Here is a 21,221-nt window from a genome sequence, read left to right on the forward strand (position 1 = left end):
ATTCCATAGAGCAATGTTAAATTTTTCAAAAGCTTTTTTTCTTTCAACAATTATACCTATTTTAAAGAATCAAAAAAAAAAAAAAAGAAAAAGGCAAACAATCTTTTAGATTTTCCCAGATATTTATTTTTGTTGTTCTTTATTCATTCCTAAAGTTATAGATTTCACCTAGTATTATTTTGCTTCAGTCTGAAGAACTTCCTTTCACATTTCTTTTAGTTAGCTACGAGTTTTCTTAGTTTTCCTTCATCTGAGAATATCTTAGTTTCTTCTTCACATCTGATGATATTTTTACTGGATGTGGAATGATGGCTTGACAGTTTTGCCAGAATTTTATAGATATTGTTCCACTGTCTTCTGGCCTCTGTGGTTCATGATGAGAAGGTCAACATCATTGTTCTCCTATGTTATGTGTCATTTTTCCTTAGCTGCTTTTAAGATGTTTTTCATTACATTTAGTTTTTAGTAGTTTGATTATAATGTGTTTGGGTACACTTTTATCTGAGTTTATTCTATTTTGGGTTAGCTGAGCTTCTTAAATCTGCAACTTGATGTCTTTTTCTCCAAGTTTGGGAAGTTTTCAGCGATTATCTTCAAAATATTTTTCTGTACCAATATCTTTATAGGACTCCAGTGTTATCAGTATTAGACTTTTGATATAGTCCTATGGCTCCCTGAAGTTCTATTCAGTTTTTTTCCAACATTTTTTCTCTTTGTTCTTCAAATTGGATAATTCCTATTAATCTATTTTTAAGTTCACTTACTCTTTTTTCTGTCATCTTTATTCTGCTATTGAACTCTTCCAGTAAATTTTATTTTACTTACGTATTTATTTTAGACAGGGTCTCACTCTGTCACCCAGGCTGGAGTGCAGTGGCACAATCTTGACTCACTGCAGCCTCCACCTCCCAGGTCAAGTGATCCTCCCCCCTCAGCTACCTGAGTAGCTGGGACCACAAGCATGTGTCACCATGCCCAGCTAATTTTTTGTATTTTTGGTAGAGACGGGGTTTCACCATGTTGCCCAGGCTGGTCTTGAACTCCTGACCTCAAGTGATACACCTGCCTCAGCCTCCCAAAGTGCTGGGATTACAGGTGTGAGCCACCATAGTCAGCCCCATCCAGTAAATTTTAAATTTCAGAGACTGTGTGTTTCAATACTAAATTTTCTATTTTGTTTTTTTTTTAAATGATCTTTTCACTTATTTTATTTAACATGTGTTTTCCTTTACCTCATAGAGCTTATAGTATCTATTTTAAAGTCTGTATCTGATAATGTCACCAGGTGTGTCATGTTGGGGTTGGCCTTTGTTAATTACCTGTTCACTTAAGAATTGGTCACACTTTTCTGGTTCTTTGTTTGTTGAGTAATTAATTGTGAATTGTATTCTGGACTTTTAAATTGTGTGGATATGAGTCCTATCTAAATCCTCTAACAGATGCTATTATTATTACTTTATCTTATCATTTTAGCAGGCAATCACTCCAGTTAGCTTCAGACTGCAAGTTTTAAAAATCACTTTCTGTGGACAATGACCCAATCTCAGCTTAGTTTTCAAAATGTAGTGAATGCTGCTTTGGGTCTGTTCAACACATATACTTCTAAGAAGTTAGTCTGAGCTTTGGGTGGTGCTTTACATCCTAGTTCAGTTCTCAAAGCTTTGCTGTTGTTGTAGATCTTATTCCATGCATATGCACCTCAAAGGTAAACTTCGATTTGTGTACTTTCTTGTATATTATTAAGACATCCTGGCCGGGTGCGGTGGCTCAAGCCTGTAATCCCAGCACTTTGAGAGGCCGAGGCGGGTGGATCACGAGGTCAAGAGATCGAGACCATCCTGGTCAACATGGTGAAACCCTGTCTCTACTAAAAATACAAAAAATTAGCTGGGCATGGTGGCGCGTGCCTGTAATCCCAGCTACTCAGGAGGCTGAGGCAGGAGAATTGCCTGAACCCAGGAGGCGGAGGTTGCGGTGAGCCGAGATCGCGCCATTGCACTCCAGCCTGGGTAACAAGAGCGAAACTCCATCTCAAAAAAAAAAAAAAAAAAAGACATCCTGTTCCTGTTCTCCAGTACACTTCTCTCCAGTATTCCTTCTACACTCTGTTCCATGGAGGTCCCTTTTTCCCAGTTCTTCTGTGCAGAAGGATTAGGTTTCTTTTAAGAGTTTTAACTACCTGGGTCACTGCAACTGAGAAGTTCTGCATATGAGGACTGCCCTTGGGGCACAGACACAGGAGAAAAAGGGGAAAAATGAAAAATCACTCTGATATGTGTTGTTTCTTCAAGTTTTGACTCCATATCACTATTTGCCTATTTTGTTTACTTTCAAGAGTCCTTAGCTGGTTTGTTTTTTTAAAAAATTTGTCCAGAGTTTTTAGTTATAATCAGCAGGAGATATAGGCCAGAGTGGATGTGCTCCATCTTGATCAGAATATGAAGTCACATCCTGATATTTGATGTAAGAAAAAATTTTGGCAGTGTGATGGCTCATGCCTGTAATCCCAGTATGTTGGAAGGTCAGGGCACGCGGATTACCTGAGCTGAGTTTGAGACCAGCCTGGGCAAGATGGCAAAACTCCCATCTCTACAAAAAATTTTTTTAAAATTATCTGGCTGTGGTGGTGTGTGCCTATGGTCTCAGTTACTTGGGAGGCTGACGTGGAAGGATAGTTTGAGCCCAGGAGGCAGAGGTTGCAGTAAGCTGAGATTGCACCACTGCTTTCTAACCCCTGGGTGAGAGAGCCAGACTCTGTTTCAAAAAAGAAAAGGAAACAAACAAACAAAAAAACAAAAAAACAATTTTTGAGGATATTTGTAAGGATGTTTGAAATTTATATAATGGAAGAATGAGGTCTTGGAGATCACATAGGCCAGTGGAACTCCCTCAGTAGTTGTCTAGAGTAGGAAGGGGGTAAGAGTGCTAAGTATAGACAATATTCATCAAGTGTATTCTTAAAATAACTTATTAAAGTCAGAACTCAAGCATTCCAGTTATGTTGAGATCTTGATGTCTTTTCTCATCCTCTTCTTTAGTGGGTAGCCTTGAGCAAACACCCTTCAATGATGTCTAGGATCATTGTTCAGACATTTTTCTACTCAAATCTCTACACATTTCACGGAGCACTTTCAGGTCCAAAAGTAGTGGTGTGTGGGTGGACTTCTGTTATTAGCCTCTGCTTCAATTATAGCAGCCCATTTGGATCTGTTTTTAATATTCAACTCCAAGATGTCGTAACATGGTTTACAGTGGTAAACAAAACATGACAGAAACATCATAGAACACCACAAGCTTATAGTAAAGAGTCTGAGATTAGGTTGATCAGCAGTAGCAGTATATGATGTTGCTTTCCAGTTCTCTGATGCTTGTAAAACAGCTGACACACTAGATAGGAAGTAGTGATGACTCTTCAGGGATTGCCTGAGACACTAGGGAAGGGTTAGAGCAGTCAACATGTTTCTGCTCCTTTGCATTTAAAACACTTGTCTGTATGCTGGAAAACGCAACATTAGCTATCATCAGCTTCTGTGCTTCACTCCCTCACTGCCAGAGCAAACTAGTTCTGCTTGATGACCTAAAGCTATCAAACCAAGATGATACTGACTAATTTTAACTTTTTGGAGAGTATTTGCTTTTTATAGAGACTCCTGAGAATGGCAAATACTTTACAACAAAAAGAAATTGCATACGTGCATTTAAGGTATCAGGCTAGTGGGAAAAGAGACTCTTCCTTGGTTATCGTATAACACACAGGTTATATAAGTAAGTTAAACAATCTTGGATCCATCCCTTAGGGCTAGGGTGGCTGAGTATTAATTGCACCTAATAGTTCTCCTAATCTTCCAATAAATACTCATAAAGTAGTATCAAAAAATGAAAATGCACGACACACAACAACCTGTGAAAAAAGTCATACACAGAGAGTCCTGGAAGTTTTTCTATTATTAAACTCTTAGGAGAGCCAAATTAAGAAACAGAAATGCATATTGATGCATACAGTATCTTTTTTTTTTTCTCAGATAGGGTCTGGCTCTGTTACCCAGGCTGGAGTGCAGTGGCATAATCACAGCTCACTATAGCCTTGACCTCCCAGGTTCAAATGATCCTCCTGTCTCAGCCTCCTGAGTAGCTGGAACCACAGGCATGCACCAGTGCACCCACCTAATTTTTTTTTTTGGTCTTTTTTGTAGACAAAGGGTTTTGCCATGTTGTCCAGGCTCTACCTCCAGGGCTTAAGCAACCTACCCACCTCAGCTTCCAAAGTGTTGGGATTACAGGCATGATCCACCATGTGTGGCCTCATGTAGCATCTTTTGAGTCAGAAAAACACATCTGGAAGATAGGTATAAAGAATTCCATTTCATATCTCCCCTCAATACCCCTGAGTGCCCATAATTTGGGAACACAGAGCTTCATTAACGAGAAGCCTAGGCAGCCATGGCTTTCACTGTGTGAAAAGAGATTTCTAAATGGTTAGAGCGTCCCATCTGTCATAAATAGCCTCTTTAAGCCAATTAAGATTCTACAATTCCCAGTGCATAATAGCCTAGCTTAAAAAGAATGGAGATCTTAGGATACAAAGTCCTCTCAAAGGTAAAGAATTTCAGGTAGGGTAAAGGTAGAGGAACCATAAAGGTGGTGCAAGCTGGGGAAGAGTCAGAGTTTTCGTTCAAAAAAAACTATACAAGATAAATGCTCATTAAGCAATAAAAACTGGAATAGAGGCTTTGCATATCAAATCACAAAATATCAGGGAAGCTTCCATCAGTACCTAATTATTACTATTATTTTTTTGAGACAGAATCTTGATATGTCACCCAGGCTGGAGTGAAGTGGCATGATCTCAGCTCACTGCAACCTCTTCTTACTGGGTTCATGTGATTTTCACAGCCTCCCAAATAGCTGGGACTACAGGTGTGTGCCACCACGTCCAGCTAATTTTTTTTTTTTTTGTATTTTTTAGTAGAGACAAGGTTTTGCCATGTTACCCAGGCTGGTCTCAAACTCCAGAGCTCAAGCAATCCACCTGTCTCAGCCTTCCAATGTGCTAGGATTGGCATAAACCACTGTGCTTGGCTAGTACCTAAGTTACATGTGAGGAAACTAAAACAGTAAAACTCTGTACCTTATCTGTTTTCAAACTCTGGGTCTAGATATTTTCCCTCCAATTCAAAGATGAGAAAATAAGGGAAAAATAGTGGAGTCTAAGGAAAAACCATCTGTAGTATAAGACAGATCTCCTAAGAACTCAGAAAAATCTTCATCTAATACTGATTTTCTACAGGCAGAGGAAGAAATTTTAGAAAGATTGTTTTATTAAAACACAACAACCAGTATGTCAATTGACAGGTGAATGGGTACACAAAATATGCTACATACATATAGTGAAATATTATTCAGCCTTTAAAAAGGAATGAAATTCTTATACATGCTCCAACGTGGGTGAAACATGAAGACATTACGCTAAATGAAATAAGCCAGACACAAAAGGACATATATTCTATGATTGCATTTATATGGGCTGCCTAAAATAATTCATAGACAGAAAGTAGAATAGTGGTTGTTAAGGGCTGTGGGGAGAGAGGAATTGGGGAATTGATGTTTAATGGGAACAGAGTTTCAGTGTGGAAAGATGGAAAAGTTCTGCAGATGAATGGTGATGATGGTTGTACAACAATGTAAATGTAAATGTACTTAATGACACTGAACTGTAAACTGAAAAATGGTTAAAATGGTATGTTTTATGTTAAGTGCACTTTACCACAATAAAATATGCAAAAAATCTGTGAATAACCAAAGAAGTCACAAAAAAATACTTAACTGTATTATTTCATTTCCATGGAGTTCAAAACCAGGCAGAACAAATCTATGGTGATGGAAATCAGAACACTGATTACCTTTGGTGAGTAAGCTTTGTGGGAAGGGAAAATGAGGAAGTATTAAGGAGTATTGAAAGTGTCCTATATCTTGACTTAGGTAGTATTCACCCAGGTGTATACATATGCAGAAGTTCATTGAGTCGAACACTCAATTTGTGTGTTTTACTAAATATACATTATATTTATATATATTATATAAATATAATATATATATTACCTAATAGATATTATATCCAATTATATATATTATATCTGCACCTATGAAAGACAAACAGGCTATTAAAAAGAGAGAACAATTTAAAATAAGATAAAAACAAACTGAGATTTAAAAAAAAATAACAGGCTAGAAAAGTTTTCAAGGAAATCCAAATTTTAAAAGGCAATAACTCTTTCAGAGGCTACGGCAGGAGGATCACTTGAGGTCAGGAATTTGAGACCAGCCTGGGCAACACAGCAAGATATTGTCTCTACAAAAAAAAAAAAAAATTAGCCAGGCATAGTGATGTGTGCCTATAATCTGTGCTACTCCAGAGGTCGAGGTGGGAAGATTGTCCAGGAGTTTGAGCCTGCAGTGAGCTATTATCTTACCACTGCACTCCAACCTGGATGACAGCATAAGACTCTCTCTAAAAAAATTTTTAAATAAAAATTAAAATGCAGTAACTCAAAAACATCCCTTTTGGGAACAGTTTATAGCAGACTTGCATATCAAATCATGAAATATTAGAGGTTTACTAATAGGTAAAAATAATTTCTCAGTAAAGAAAATTAAATTCATGTTTCAGAAGGCAAACTTGGAAGTCTTCCCAGAATGCAGAAGAAAAGAAAGAAATAAAAATAAAGACAGATAAGGAGGACAGAGATAAGACCCTAAGTATTGATAATTGATGTTCCAAAAGAAGAAAATGAAATAAATGGGGCATAATCAATAAACTAATATATGAGAAGAAAATTTTACTGAGGAGAAAAAAGAACCAAGTCAAAGAGTTCTCTCTTTAGGAAAAACATTGTAAGAGATCCACCTCTGGGATTAAACCAGTGAAGTTTTGGAATTTCAGAAATACATAAAGAATCTTACAAAAGCTAAGTTGGAAAATGTTGCCTATAAAGTAGCAAAGCACACTTGTTTTTTTAACTTTTTCTCAGTGGCACTAAGTCTAAAAAAAATGGAGCAAATATAATGAATTTTTAGGAAACGATATCCATGTTGCCACTGATGTGAAGACAATAGGCATTCTTACCTATGTAAGATTTCACCTAAGTATTCTTCAGTCTAAAATTATTTAAAGTTTTACTTTAGGATGCTCAAAATGAGTCATAATTAAAACTCAAGAAAACAGATTCTCGAGGACTAGAAATAAACCTGGCAATTAAACATACAGAAAGAAATCTAAACATCAATCATAGTTTAGCTACAAATTTGAATTAATATTGCAAAACTTGGGGTAAAAAGGTTACAGTCTTTTTTAAAAGAGAATAGAGAAAGATAAAGTTTGAGGCAGTAAATGTGCCAAGTTTCTCATCCAAATAGAAAGTTTTCAAAAGTTATAGTTTTATTTTTAAATTTATGATCAGAGAGATGTATGCTCAACATTGCCTGTGTTTCAAGGTAGCTATTAGTAAACTAACAAGAATTTTTTTAATCCAAAATCTAAATCATTTCAGAAGCAAGAGGAAAATAAGCTTAAGGTTATATAGCAAATTATAGGAAGCAAAAACAATGATTAAGAATAAATTTTTTAAAAAAGAATGAGGGTGTGGGTATAGTGTCTCAGGCCTGTAATCCCAGCACTTTAGGAGAACAAGGTGAGGAGATCGGCTGAGCCCAGGAGTTCAAGACCAGCTTGGGTAACAAAGTGAGACTCCCCTGACCCCACCCTACCCACCCTATAAAAAATAGAAAAAAATTAGCCCATTGTGGTGGCAACTGTCTGTAATCCCAGCTACTCTAGAGGCTGAGGCAGGAGAATTGCTTGAGCGTAGAAGTTCCAGACTAGCTTGGGCAATGAAGTGAGAATTTATCTCTACAAAAAATAGAAAAAATTAGCACAGTGTGGTGGCCGTGCCCCTGTAGTCCCAGCTACTCTTTGGGAGGATGGCTTGAGTCCAGGAGTTTGAGGTTGTGGTAAGCTATGAGCGCCCCATTGCATTCCAGCCTGGGCAACACAGCAAGACCCTGTCTAAAAACTATATGTATATATGGATATGATTGTGTACCTATGGGGAGAATAAAAGAAACTGAACATCCATTTCCTTTTGTGAAAGAAACTAGTGGCTTATGGAGGCATTATTTTTATGGTTGTCTTCTATTTATGAAAAATGATGCTTTTTCATCTCCCATAATAGTATACAGTTTTCTTTTTAATGAAATTTAAGTCTAAAAATTTATACAATTAGTGGAGGAAGAATTATAATAATACTTTTCACTGTATACCCTATTGTATCTTTTAAATATGTGTGATCATATACATATATTAATTGTTTGAATAAGGATTGTATAAAAGTTTTGGAATATGGAGTAGAACAAGAGATACTTCTCAATCTCTGTTAAATTCACTGTCTGTGGATGATGCTGAAGTTGGTATATTTGGCTTATACGTAGAGAAAAGTAGAAAAAGTTGGTTTTAAGAACATGGGGAAAAGAATAAAGTAGACATATTTGAAAAGATGAAAACCATTTAGGCCTGAAAAGACTGAGAACATGCTTGGTTCATCAGAGATTCTCATCTCCTGGTTTTGATCCCTCATGGTGACCAGCTATACTTTCTGCTGTCGCTTACATTGGCTTAGGTTGGTTTCTGTTTCCTGCAACAACCACATCAAAATACCTAAAGCCTTGGTGATACAGTTATAAATAGGAAAATTCTAAATAAACCATTCAAAGGTAGCAATGTATTAGGATGAATGTGTGTGTATTTATCTCCAGAACTACAAGAGTAACATAATATTAGAAACTTTCTTTTTTTTTGAGACAGAGTCTCACTCTGTCACTTAGGCTGGAGTGCAGTGGTGCAATCTGAGCTCACCTCTGCCTCCCAAGTTCAAATAATTATCCTGCCTCAGCCTCCCAAGTAGCAGGGATTACAGGCATGCACCCCCACACCCAGCTAATTTTCTGGGTATTTTTGGTAAAGACAGGTTTTCACCATGTTGACCAGGCTGGTGTCAAACTCCTGGCCTCAGGTGATTGGCTGGCCTTGGCCTCCCAAAGTGCTAGGATTACAGGCATGAGGTACCATTCCCGGCCTGAAACTTTATTTATATGATACATATCCAATCATTAACTATAGAATAACTTCAACATATACCAAAAAAGCAACTGATAAAATATTAAACACATTCCTAACAAAGCTTCAAAAGCAGATTGGATAGATAACTTTAGATGGGACTTGGCATAAACTATAGTGATAATATTATTCTGCGTCAATATTATTCTTGTCTTTGTAGTCTGATTACTTCCAGAAGAAAGTTTGAGTTTGATGTGCTAGTATGTATTCTTAATACTTTCCTAACACTTCCTAATGCCTTTTTTTTCCCTCTGAGCAGTTGGCATTAGGCTCAGAGCCTTTTTTTTTGAGACAAGGTTTCACTCTGTTGCCCAGGCCTAAGTGCAGTGGTGCAATCACGGCTCAGTGCAGTCTTGACTTCCCGGGCTTAGGTCATCCTTCTACCTCAGCCTCCCAAGTAGCTGGGGCTACAGGTGCTCATCACCATGCCTGGCTAACTTTTTATATTTTTTGTAGAGATGGAGTTTCGCCATGTTGCCCAGGCTTGTCGCAAACTCCTGGCCTCAAGTGATCTGCCTGCCAGGGTCTCCCAAAGTGCTGTGATTACAGGCATGAGCCACTGCACTCAATCAAGCTAGGAGCCTTAAGCAAGGAACAGTAATAGAATGTTACAACATTGTTTTGTGTTATTTTATTTATTTTTATGATTTCCTTCCATTTACAGAAAATGATTATGTTTTTCCATCTTCTATAATGGTGTAAAGCTTCCTTTTTAATTTAAATCTAAAAAAACTGCACATTTGAAGAAAAATGTTAAATAAAATCATATGTTGTGTAGATATGATGTTAGTATTTAACCAATGTCCACACATCAGTGAATAGAAAAACACTGTCTTAACATGATAGTATTTATTTTAAATCAAAACTTAACATAAGCTTAAATATGAGTTGTTTCTGAGGAAAACTGACAAAAGACAAGGATATCTGTTGTCTCTCTCTACTGCTGTAGCTAAAGCAATGAGACCTGAAATAGATGTGATGTATGATTACTGGTAAGAAAGAAACCAAACCAAATAGCTACATTCTTTAGACACACAATATTTTGTCAAATTTAAGATTTTCTCCTTTTCACATTTTAGACTCTCTGAAATTCAGATATACCTCAAAAATGATAGTTTGTTAGTGTCCTTTCCTTTGGTGGTATGTAAAATAATTATATATCTTATAATTGATATTGTTTTACATTAAAATATGATAGTTATCAATAAATCTTTAAGAATTTCAAAATAAGAAAATTTTATAGACACAATAAGTTCAGTAAAATGGCTAGGTAAGAGATGCTAAATATATCATAATCAATAATTGTGAAATAATCAAAACAAAGGTCCTGTTCAGAATGACAAAATTTTTAGAATATCCAGAAATAATCTCAGTGAGAAATCTGTGTGGTCCAGATGATAACATCTGTAACATTTTGTTAAAAAATATTTTAAACATTTTAGGGCTGGATGTGGTGTCTCATTCCAGCACTTTGAGAGACTGAGGAAGGCGGATCACTTGAGTCCAAAAGTTTGAGACCAGCCTGGGTAACACAGCAAAATTCCATCTCTACACAATAGCACAAAAATTAGCTGGGTGTGGTAGCAGGCACCTGTAGTCCTAGCTACTCAGGAGGCTGAAGTGGGGGTATCACCTGAGCCCGGGAGGTCAAGGCTGTGGTGAGCAGTGACTGTGCCACTGCACTACAGCCTGGGTGACAGAGTGAGACCCTGTCTTAAATAAAAATATATTTTTTGAATAAAAGTTACCAATTAGTGATTGGGAAGATGGAAAAGCATAAATATTTCTTTTCAAATTAAATTATAATTTAAAATATTTTCAGTTAAAATGGTAGTGGAATGGGGGTAGAGTGAGGAGGTACTTGAAAAGTTATTCTAAAAATTGTATGTAAGAAAACAAGTTAAAATAAATTTTTAGAGAAGAAAAGCAACAAAAGAGGACTAGATTTTCTGGGCTATCAAAACACACAATATGACTATGGATATATTACTATACTAGTAGAATAAATATATTTACAATGGAATAGAATAGAGCAGGAATAAATATAGTTACTCATAATTCATCCTTGATAATGAAAGTATCATAATGAATCATGAAGACAAGCTTATTTAATAGATGGTGTTAATAGAATTGTTTAGCTATTTGAAAAAGTACAATAGATTCTCACCTTATTCAATACATCAAAATATATTCACTTATAATTAAAAACAAAACATGGAAAATCAAGCCATGGTGGGAGAGTGGGGGAGACAAAAGTAAATAGTAATAAAAATATATTAAGCCTTTGGAAAGTGGAAGAACTTTCTAGACATAAAATAGCAAAAGAAATGTTTGCTTTGGCAGCACACATACTATTATTGAACAATACAGAGATTAGCATGCTCCCTGTGCAAGGATGACACACAAATTAAATTGTTTTAAAAAGTAAACATTTTGATTGTCAAAAATATATTCAAAATTTAAAAATAAATAAAAAATTGGTAAGAATGTGCAATTAAGATAAAGGTTAGTATCGTATTTATATTCATACAAATAAATAAGAAAAATTCTAAGAGTCAATTGATGAATAGGCACAGAATGTAAATTAATGCAAAGAAAAACAAAAACAACTAGTTGACAAACATTTGGAACACATATCCAACCTCATAATAATCAGTGATATGGAAATCAATACAACGATGAGCTCAGATGTAAAGAGTAACACACCCAGCGATGAGGAAAGGATAATAAAAAGGCACATAGGCCTAGCGTGCTGGTGCACATCTATAATCTCAGCACTTTGGGACTCCGAGGCGGGCGGATCACCTGAGCTCAGGGGTTTGAGACCAGCCTGGCCAAGGTGGTGAAACCCCGTCTCTACTGAAAATACAAAAAATAGCCGGGCATGGTGGTGTCCGCCTGTAGTCCCAGCCACTCAGGAGGCTGAGGCACGAGAATCACTTGAACCAGGGAGATGGAGGTTGCAGTGAGTCAAGATCATGCCACTGTACTCCAGCCTGGGCAACAGAGTGAGACTCCATCTCAAAAATAAATAAATAAAAATTTAAAAAAATAAAATAAAAAGGCATGCCACTATTAATAGTGGGAGCACAAACTTGTACTACCAAACTAAAAAGAAAAACAAAAAAGAAAACAAAAAAACTTCCTTCCTTTCAGCTGGAACCACCATCTTCCAGTAATTTAGCAAAATGACAAAACACAAAGGGAAAGAGGAGAGGCACCCAATATATGTTCTCTAGGCATTTCAGAAAACATGGAGTTGTTCCTTTGGCCACGTATATGCAAATCTATAAGAAAGGTGATATTGGAGACATCAAGGGAATGGGTACTGTTCAAAAAGGAATGCCCCACAAGTTTTACCATGGCAAAACTGGAAGAGTCTACAATGGAAGAGTATCCGTTGTTGTAAACAAACAAGGGCAAGATTCTTGCCAAGAGAATTAACATGCCTATTAAGCACATTAAGCACTCGAAGAGCCGAGATTGCTTCCTGAAACGTGTGAAGGAAAATGATCAGAAAAAGAAAGAAACCAAAGAGCAAGGTACGTGGGTTCAAGTGAAGCACCAGCCTGCTCCACCCAGAGAAGCACACTTTGTGAGAACCAATGGGAAGAGGCCTGAGCTGCTGGAACCTATTCCCTATGAATTCATGGTATAATAGGTGTTAAAAAAATAAAAGACTTCTGGACTGTAAAAATGTTTCTCTTCATTGAGTATAAGTGTGCTGCCTCTCCTCCAAATTAATATTTACAGCAAATTTTAATTGTCTTAACTCATTATGTAATTTTACTGTTCAAATTTAATGTATTTCTTGCTGAAAGATATGAGGTAGCTTATCATGCAACAAATTACTCAATTGCTTAGAAAAATGGCCAGGTATTATGTATGAAATATTTGTACTGGTTTGAAGATAGTCCCTCTAAATCATCAAGGAAGAAATAAAATAATTTACAGAAAACCCCCAAATTTATGTACAAAGATGTTTACATACATAATGCTACATAGTAGGATGTTTACATAAATAATGTTTACATAATTTGTAGCATTATTTATAGATGAACAGAGTATGGTAAATTTCTAGAATAGAATATTATGCAGGTTTAAAAAGTTACAATTATAGTAAATATAAGACTATGTATGCTGTAAAAAAAAAGCATACAATAATTATACATATAGCATATAAAATGAACAAGCAATTGCAGAAGGAGAAAAAAGATTAAAAGGGAAACTCTGAAAACATCAACAGTGATGGTAATTGGGTGGTGGGAATATGGTGATTTTTGTTCTCTGCTTACTTTTCCATATTTTCCAAAATTTTAAAAATAAGCATGTACTATTTTTATAATGAAAAGAAAAACATGATTATTGCTTTTAAAGTCCTAGCCTATGCCCTAGGGAATGTATGAAGCAGCAATGACAGGAACACATAAATAAAAACAATTGTATAAATTCAACTAGCAGAGTATTTACACTGTCTGCAAATAAAAAGAGGTACAGTGTATGAGTTATCATGGCTATTAAGAAAGAACGTAGAGAGTGTAAGGGTAATATTTATATAAATATGGGTGGGCATAAGCAATCGGTGTCTCTCTTCCAGTTATAGAGATTTTATGGAGAAGATTATATTTAAGGAGGTATTTGAATAATAGAAGGGAGGGGGAAACAATGAACTGCCAGAAACATTATTCTGTTTCCACATATTTGGTATGGAAGTCTGAAAGTTGGGACTGAGATGAGTGATAAAAGTTGCGACAAATGAAAAAGAAAAGTAGATATTGGGTAAAGAGCCCATCAATGCCAAAAAAAGGCAATTCACCAGTTTAAGAGCCTTAAAGAGGAAGATGTAAGAACCTAAAAATCGATAGGACAGAAAGCACACTTGGTCTTGGAACTTAGAGGAGTAGTGCTGAGTAGGAGGGGGAATTTGGATAGGAAGCTGTTGCAAAAAAAATGAGAAAGAGTATGTAACCAGCTATGTGTATTTCCTCGATCTGGGCTTCCTTCTCTTATTATGGCCACATACCAAGTATCTCAGGGATTCTACAAACATAACAGCCCCCACCCTTAGAATAAATTGTAATATTAGTCATTTGCATGCTCAGGGTTGTGAGTATGGTAACAGTAGGGTTCCCAAAATGGCAATGGCATAAAGCAGGGAAATAATTGTTTTACAAAAATCCATTTCCCTCTATTTCTTCATTCTGTTTCTAGGGTCAGTGCAAGTATTTTTGCAGTTGAATGGAATAGCAGCTTTTAAGAAATAAAAAACAGATGTTAGAGGAAGGCATTCCAGGGTGAGTCAGGAGAAGCCTTAAGGGTACTCTGTGCTCACAGCTTGCCCTACAGTTTTCCTTGCTGTAATCCTGATAAGATGTCTGCATCCCCAACTCTGCCTAGGCAGCATCCAGGCCATAGTAGATCTAAAACTGTCAAAATACATTTATTCCCATGCCTGAATGTCCTGTGCAAAGAAAAGCTTGACTGATCTCAAAAGGAGTACTCTTAGGTAAAGGAACATAGTACAGTCTCTTGATTCACTTTTCAGATCTAGAAACATATATACAGATAAACTGCTTATGAGTAAATATTTATCATACAAAACCAACCTGTTAAGGCAGAACTGAACTTAAATTTTCACAACTTCCTGTTTACTAAAGTTGTTCAGAATCAAATGAAGTTATCATGTGTGGGGAAAAAAAGATAATGCCCTTTGGAAAGTTATATGAAACATAACAAGTATTGCACTTTCTTGGAAATGTTAGAAGTTTCTATAGGAACACAGCCAGATCACATTGTTAACACATTTGTGGTAAGCATTTTGAAATAACATGCAATTTACGGCACTGAATTAAAATTGATGTGTGGGCTGGGCATGGTGGCTCATGCCTGTAATTCCAGCACTTTGGGAGGCTGAGGTGGGCAGATCACCTGAGGTCAGGAGTTTAAGACCAGCCTGACCAACATGGAGAAACCCTGTCTCTACTAAAAACACAAAATTAGGCAGGCATGATGGCATATGCCTGTAATCCCAGCTTCCTGGGAGGCTGAGGCAGGAGAATCACTTGAACCGGGGAGGCGGAGGTTGAGGTGAGCTGACATCATGCCATTGTACTCCAGCCTGGACCACAAGGGCGAAACTCCATCTCAAAAATATAAAATAAAATAAAATAAATTGGCATGTGATTGTACCTGCATTTTTGGTATATTTTTGAAATAGAATAAACATTATTATCTTCTAACTTGAAGAAATAAAAATATATGCCGGGCGCGGTGGCTCACGCCTGTAATCCTAGCACTTTGGGAGGCCGAGGTGGGTGGATCATCTGAGGTGAGGAGTTCAAGACCAGCCTGGCCATCATGGTGAAACCCCATCTTAAAAAAANAAAAAAAAAAAAAAAAAAAAAAAGAAATAAAAATATATAGGTAGAATATATTTATATGAGAATATGATTTTATAATAACTTAAAACACCTGAAAGCATTCTTTGTTTGAAAAGCTTCCACTGAAGTTAAGACATTAACATGAGTTAATCTGTCATTCCTTTACCAGGGATCTATTGTGAGCAGCTTCCTTTTATAGTGGGTAATATAAAGAAGTATAAAAGGCATTCCCAACATCTCTCTCTCTATATATTTACTTATGATTAATTCTTTTCTGAAATTCAACTATTTTGTGTATTGCTGTAAAACTATGCCAAAACCTAGTGACTCAAAGCATCAACCATTTTATTATTTGCTCATGATTCTGTGGTATGGGCAGAGAGCTTGGAGGGATCAGCTTGTTTCTTATTCTATGTGCCATCAAAACTTGGGGGCTGCTGGAATGGGCCATGGTCTTGGGTCTCTGTTCGCAAGGTCTGCAGGATTCCTTGGTTGTCTTCATGTAATCTGTTCATGTGGTTAGTTAGACTCGGTTTCCGTACACCATGGTGATCTCAATTTAGTCTGACTTCCCAGAACATAAAACTGTTAGCTGCCAGGACCCTCAGAACTTAGATCTCCTACTGGGACAGTGCCACTTTTGCTGCATTGTACTGGTTTAAAGCAGGTCACTAGACCCCAGCCTGGATTCAGCTTAGGAGGGAATGCCTCAAGGGTGTGAATATTGGAGACATAGTTCATTGGGGGCCACCTTTGGAGGCTAGCTAACACATCAATATTTACTAGAGAAATTCATGAACAGGATACCAAGTCTATTTCCTACCAAATGACCAAAAGCAAAGGAATGCTCAGCTTAATTGTCTTTTACTATACAAAAGTCTACACCCAAATCTTTTTGATGATTCCATGATCTCTCCCAAATATGCCTCATTCAAATTCTTTCGGCACTGCAGTCTCTTCGTTAGGTTCTAGCATGACTCTTACCTACACTAAATGTTTTCAGACAGCTGACTTCCAAAATTCAGAAAAATTAAGATATAACTAATATGTAGTATATCTATGTATTTAGTCTATGTATTTACAGAGACTTGTCAACTTTGTAAATTTTTTAATTAATTTTTTTTCTTTTTTAAAGTCTTGCACTGTCACTCAGGCTGGAGTACAGTGGCTTGATCCTAGGTTACTGCAGCCTTGAACTTTTGGGGTGAAGCGATTCTCTCACCTCGGCCTCCCAAGTACCTGGGACTATAGACACGTACCACCATGCTGGGTTAATTTTCAAAATTTTTTTGTAGACACAGGGGTTTCGCCGTGCTGCCCAGGCTGGTCTGCAACTCCTGAGCTTAAGCGATACTCCTGCCTTGGCTTCCCAAAGAGCCAGGGTTGTAAGCATGAGCCACCACACTTGGCCAACTTTGTAATTTTTTAATTGCCAATTAAGAACACTAAAAAAATGTACCATCTACTATTACTCTTGCTTCTTAAAGGAAAGCATGTTTAATTTTTTAAAAAGTAACAGAATTTCATACTGAAGGACAGCCTTAGTTCTGGTTACTTTATGAAAACATACTACATATCTTTGTTCTCATTTTGTTGCAAGTCATGAAAATCCCACCAAGGATTGCCACTGGTTCCTGGACCCAGTGTTTGGGAACCCCTAGTCAATTCAGTGTTACTGAACATTTTCAAGGCCCTTTTTTTTTGTTTGTTTAATTATTTTTTGAGATATAGTCTGGCTCTGTTGCCCAGGCTGGAGTGCAGTGACGCAATCTCAGCTCATGGCCATCTCTGCCTTCCAGGCTCAAGCAATCTTCCTACCTCAGCTCCCTGGGTATGTGGGACTATAGGTGGTTAATTTTTGTATTTTTTTGGTAGAGATAGGATTTCACCATGTTGCCCAGGCTGGTCTCGAACTCTTGAGCTCAAGTGATCTGCCTGCCTCAGCCTCCCAAAGTGCTGACATTACAGGTGTGAGCGAATTCACCTACCCTTCAAGGACCTTTTCATTCAACCTGCTAAAATCATTTCACATCTTTCCCTAGGGACTGTAATCAGACTAATGATATTGCAAATTCTATTACTCCCTCTTTTACATGGAATCATTTAAATCTGTGCTAATGTAAATAATCCAATTGTTAAATATTTGTCTCTGTATCAGGATTGGATAATGTTAACATAGTAGTTATGAATCGGGGGGGGGGCGGTTTCTGTAGTTAGATTGTCTCTGTTCCAATCAGAATCTGAGGAAATATTAACAACATAGTCTCTCTGCACTTCAATTTCGCCATCTGTGGCATAGTTTTAAGAGATTATGCAGAAAGTGTATGGAGTAGTGCCTAGCACACACATGGTAAACACTCAGTATGTTTGTTATATTATTATTTGAGATGGAGCCTCACTCTGTCACCCAGGCTGGAATGCAGTGGCTTGATCTCGGCTCACTGCAACTTCTACTGTCCTGGTTCAAGCAATTCTCCTGTCTCAGCCTCCTGAGTAGCTGGAATTACAGGCTCCTGCCATGATGCCTGGCTAATTTTTGTATTTTTTATAGAGGCGGGGTTTCACCATCTTGGCCAGGCTGGTCTTGAACTCCTGACCTCGGAATCTACCCATCTGGACCTCCCAAAGTGCTGGGATTACAGACGTGAGCCACTGCATGTTTGCTATATCATATTTATACATGGAATCACTAATTTGCACTTGCATGTAGGATTTTAACATACTTTACATTTTAAGAGTGATATCAAATATCCACAATACTTTGGAAGAGATTAGCCACAATTAGAAGATGGAATTTTAAGGTTGGAAGTGAACTGTATTTTATTTTTATTTTTTTGATATGGAGTCTGGCACTGTCTCCCAGGCTAAAGTGCAGTGGCACCCTCTTGGCTCTCTACAACCTCTGCCTCCTGCGTTCAAGCAATTCTCCTGCCTCAGCCTTTCAAGTAGCTAGGATTATAGGCACTCCCCACCATGCCTGGCTAATGGAAGGGAATTTTTAATGTCATATGATTCCAACCTGTTATAAGTGAGGACCTCCTTATTTAAAAAAGTTGGCCAGGCATGGTGGCTCATGCCTGTAGTCCCAGTATTTTGGGAGGCTAAGTCGGGTGGATCACAAGGTCAGTAGTTCGAGACCAGCCTGGCCAACATGGTGAAACCCCATCTCTACTAAAAATACAAAAACTAGCTGGGTGTGGTGGCACATACCTGTAATCCCAGCTACTCCAGAGGCTGAGGCAGGAGAATTGTTTGAACCTGGGAGGTGGAGGTTGCAGTGAGTGGAGATCTTGCCACTGCACTCCAGCCTGGGCCACAAGAGTGAAACTCCATACAGGGAAAAAAAATGTTAATTCAGAGTCCATATATCTTATGGCAGAAGATAACTATTGGTGTGTTACAATCATGAGGATAGCCTTGTAGGTAAGTAAGCTATATGGACCCCACATGTATTTCTAGTAGCTCTGCCAAGTTGGTTATTACTTCCACTTATATTTATCAGTGTTGCTCATGTATTGTCTTAGCTACCTGTTTCTTTTACATATGTGTCTAAATGGAAAGCAACATAATGTTCACCATTCTCTGAGAAACAACAAAATTCCTAATACCTAAAAATGGTAATAATAAAAAAAAAAGACAAGCAGGGTTTAGGAAATTTATTTTAGGACAACTGCCAGATTTATTTTAAGCCCTATGCTTAAAAATAAATCTAATTCACATGACTTAAAATGCTGGAGCCAAGAAAAGTCACTGCAAAGGCATTTAATGAAATACCTGGTTTGTCTAGTTGTCTTTGCTATGATTTTTGCATAAATTAAGAACTTCCTATCTTGATATATACAGTGGATTTTATGGCTAAATATTTTTTGTAATACATAAACTGAAAATAGAAATAGCCATTTTTTTCAAAAAATATAAGATTTTCCTGGCTGGTCCTGGTGGCACACGAAACCCAGCCCTCTGCGAGGCCAAGGCGGGCGGATCACGAGGTCAGCAGATGGAGACCATCCTGGCTAACACGGTGAAACCTCGCCTTTACTAAAAAAAAATACAAACAATTAGCCAGGCGGGGTGGTGGCCTGCGCCTGTAGTCCCAGGTACTCGGGAGGCTGAGACAGGAGAATCGCTTCAACCCAGGAGATGGAGGCTGCAGTGAGCCGAGATGGCACCATTGCACTCCAGCCTGGAGACAGAGCAAGGCTTTGTGGTAAAAAAAAAAAAAAAAGCGGACGCATGTAATCCCAGCTGCTACTTTGGAGGCTGAGGCAGGAGAATCGCTTGAACCCAGGGGACAGAGGTTGCAGTGAGCCAAGTTTGCGCCACTGAAACTCTGTCTCAGAAAAAAAAAAAAAAAAAAAGATTTTCCAACATCTGACTTCTGACTCACTTCATAAGGTTGGTGGGCTGTTCAGATGCTGTAGGATGCTTTTTGCCTAGAAAGACAATTGGTTCATCTGTACTATTTTCCAGTATGGGGTAAAACACCCACATTTTCTATTTCTAGTGATTCTTAATTTGACTTCTGAGCAAAAATAAAGTTTGGTTAGAAATAAATTAAGGTAGATTTCTTGCTGAAACCAGTGAAGAACATTATCAGGAGTGAGTGAAAAGTCTTTCACATTCCTTCACATCACAGTCACCTGAAGCAACGGAACTAGGAGAAATGCCCATTATTCTCAAGTCCTACATTAGTTCTTATAAAAATCACAATTACGTTTTACTGAATGTTTTGACATTGAAATGGCAGCCTTACACGTCCAGGAGAGAACTACAGCGAGGGTGTTAATGAAGTGACAGAACTAATATGAACGACTTAAAAATATTGATTTTTTTCCACGAGATTTTCCTTTAAAAAATTAAATTGAGCTTGACTTCTATTGACTATCTTTCGGAGTCAGTATTTTATGGCTCCCCTGACACACACGCCTGGGGTGGGATGGCCGAGGGCTGCAGGAACTTTCCCAGGAAATCTTTTTTTTTTTTTTCTCCCCTATCTCCAGTAACGGCTATAAGCAATTCCCAGGGAATCTTAAACGGTTCAACGCCGGGGCTCGCGGAGGGCTGTCCACCGAGTACCACAGAAAACCAAACGCCACTGGTGCTAAATGCTGGTACCTGCCGATGGAAAGGCATCTTCCCTAAAAAATAACCTACCTCCCATCCTAACAGTAACAAGGAGAACAAGCACTTTTTCCTCGTCAGAAGTCTCTGGACTGGCTGCAACCCAGAGGAAACAGAGTTGGGGCAGCTGCCGGGACAGCGACCAGAAGCAGCCAGAACTCCACCTCGGTCCAGACCTCCGAGGCCGCTTCACAGCCGCGCAGCCCAGTAGGGCTAGGATCGTGCGGGCCGCTGCTGACGCCCCGTCGGCTCCACCCAGCGGTCCGCCTTCTCCCGCGATCAGCCTGCAAGGTCCCGCCCACCTCACCGCCCCGCCCCGCCCTGCGAAGGCTACAGCGTGCGCGCGCGCGCGCGCGGGGTCCCGGCTGGTTCCCCGTCCGAGCGTCCGCGCTCCGCATGCGCAGTGTGCGCCGGCGGTCTCCGTTTGTTTGAACAGGAAGGCGGACATATTAGTCCCTCTCGGCCCCCCTCGCCCCACCCCCCCCAGGCATTCGCCGCCGCGACTCGCCCTTTCCCCTGCTAGGACCGCAGCCCCTCCCTGGAGCTCCCCC

General features: G+C 38.3%; 1 pseudogene; it reads left to right on the top strand.

The window, feature by feature from the left end:
• The first annotated feature begins 11,500 nt into the window (after positions 1-11,500).
• On the top strand, positions 11,501-11,599 carry LOC119467159 (annotated as a pseudogene).
• Positions 11,600-21,221: the final 9,622 nt, after the last annotated feature.

The sequence above is a fragment of the Cebus imitator genome, unplaced genomic scaffold, assembly GCF_001604975.1.
Source record: "Cebus imitator isolate Cc_AM_T3 unplaced genomic scaffold, Cebus_imitator-1.0 Scaffold12, whole genome shotgun sequence".
Classification (NCBI taxonomy): domain Eukaryota; kingdom Metazoa; phylum Chordata; class Mammalia; order Primates; family Cebidae; genus Cebus; species Cebus imitator.